Consider the following 2,532-nt stretch of genomic DNA (forward strand, 5'->3'; position numbering starts at 1 on the left):
TTGATTATAAACCTTTTCTCCTTCGTATTTATACGTACTAAGCTCTACACGACTACATTTTCAAAGTTTGAAATATTTCACAAAGAATTCAAAAACTAAACTTGTATCACAGTGTGGTGGGCCTTTTATAGTGTGGTAATCTCATACAATATAATGTGTCACAATGTGAAAACGCCCTAATTTAACATAATGGGCGTTTCACATTGTGTTTGGTGTTTCACAGTGTGGTGAGCATTTCACTGTGTGAGTGTTCACAATATTAAATTAGGGCGTTTTCACATTGTGGTTGCTTCGTTTTACAGTGTGGTTCACAGTGTGGATATCTACACTGAAACGACGCGACCACAATGTGAAAACGCCTCAATTTAACATAGTGGGCGTTTCACAGTGTGTTTGGTGTTTCACAGTGTGGTGAGCATTTCACTGTGTGAGTGTTCACAATGTTAAATATGGGCGTTTTCACAGTGTGATTCACACTGTGTTTCACACTGTGAATGAGTGTTGTGGTCTGGTCGTTTCACAGTGTGGTTCACTACAGATTCCCACTGTGAAACGACGCGACCACAATGTGAAAACGCCCCAATTTAACATTGTGGCGCACACTGTGATTCACACTGTGAATGAGTGTGAATGAGTCTGAATAAGTGTTGTGGTCGCGTCGTTTCACAGTGTGGATAACTACAGATTCACAGTGTGGTCACATTGTGAACTTGTGGTTATCCACACTGTGAATCACACTGTGGAACGACGCGACCACAATGTGAAAACGCCCCAATTTTACATTGTGGCGCACACTGTGATTCACAATGTGAAACACAGTGTGATTCACACTGTGTTCCACACTGTGAATGAGTGTGAATGAGTGTGTTCTTTCCAGCAGGGAAGGCCAACTTGTAAATGCAGTCAATATAATGAGCCATTAGTCTCAAATATATCTTGAGTCATAAAACGATTGTAGATGTAAAATTAGTCTGTTTTGTTACGGTATACGTATTTCCGATATGCACCGATTGTAACTTAGCAGTTATGTACAAATCTCCCATTTTGAATTGAAGCACATTTCCAATGATTTTGTCACCGTCCATTAGGTATTCTACCAAACTATGTACGTCTATTTATTGACCTATTGCTTCCAATACCTTTTTTGTATATATATATATATATATATATATATATAGGCGTGAAGTAAATGGTCTAGGAACGTGAGACGTAGCTGTACTTTACAAGTTTATTACTAGACCATTTTCTTCACGCCTTCATATTCTGGAACACCCGTTGTCATGTCAGAGTTGAGAATTCTCGCACTGTTATATATATATATATATATATACTTAGATTTGGTCTATTCCTCCGTACAGTGCTCAATGCTTATGGGCAGAGCAAAATATATATTGAATAAGGCAGACTAATGGAGCATGGTTGCAACTCCGAGTTTCACGCCTTGCGAGCGATCATCAGGCAACTGATAGCATGATTACTCTACAATCTACAATACGTTCAAAATAAGGAATACAATACAATACAAAACAATAAGATTTACTCATGGGTGAAGGGGCTATTGTGATTGTTCAGGTACTGCGATGGAATTTTAAAACATGGGAGGGGGTATCGCAAAATAGTCTCCACCAAGGTGCTAGTACATAAATATATATATATTTAATTAAGTATAGTCTCTTTTGAAGTTGCAGAGGTAGAATTTGTTTTCGTGGCGGCATTTGGAGATGAGTTCTGGTCTTTTGTTCAGGAGTGTCTGTTTCTCGGCGTTGATGATGGCAAGCTTCTCAGTTAGGCACAGGTTGCATTTCTTCGTTTCGCTGGAGTACGCATGGGCCTTGCTGGAGATCTACCACTCGATGGTGAATGGGGTGCTTTGGTGTTTGAGTTGCCAGATGTGTTTAGAGAGTTCTGTGCTGTTTTTGTGCTTCTCATGTCGGAAGGACTGTAGATGGTTGCCGTACCTCAGCTTGAACGGGGGCTCGGTGAGTCCAATATATTGCTTAGGGCTTTCTGGGCCGGAGACTTTTGCACTGTAGATGATACTGCCGGCCTGGCAGTTTCCTTGTAGGGGGCACACATTCTTTTTCCGGCAATTGCAGGTTTTCGGCTTGGTGTGGTCGTCCGTGGATGAAACCTGCTTGTTGTGCGCCTTGATGATGCTGGCGACATTCGGCATGCAGCTGTAGCTGACTTTGAGCGTGTTCCTGTTGAATATCTTGTTGAATTTTGATTTCTTTGGGAAGTGCTTATCAACAAGCCTCAGGAACGATCTGCCGATGTTGGTTGCGACGTTTTTGCTGAATGGAGGGTTGAACCAGATGATGTTTCGTTTCCGGTTTTGCTTTCTCCTTGTCGGGCGCTCCTTCGTGTAGGTGAGGGTTTCAGCAAATTCACTGGCTTTTAGGGCATCGTTGTAGGCAGGGGAAGCTTCGTTGAAAGTCTCTTCATCGCATGATGCACTCGAGGAAATCTCTGCTGTTCGACAAAGGCAAACCATGGAGGAAGAAGGATAGCAACGGCCTCTTCGACGTCACT

The sequence above is a fragment of the Strongylocentrotus purpuratus genome, unplaced genomic scaffold, assembly GCF_000002235.5.
Source record: "Strongylocentrotus purpuratus isolate Spur 01 unplaced genomic scaffold, Spur_5.0 spur5_contig_839, whole genome shotgun sequence".
In the NCBI taxonomy this organism is placed as follows: Eukaryota; Metazoa; Echinodermata; class Echinoidea; order Camarodonta; family Strongylocentrotidae; genus Strongylocentrotus; species Strongylocentrotus purpuratus.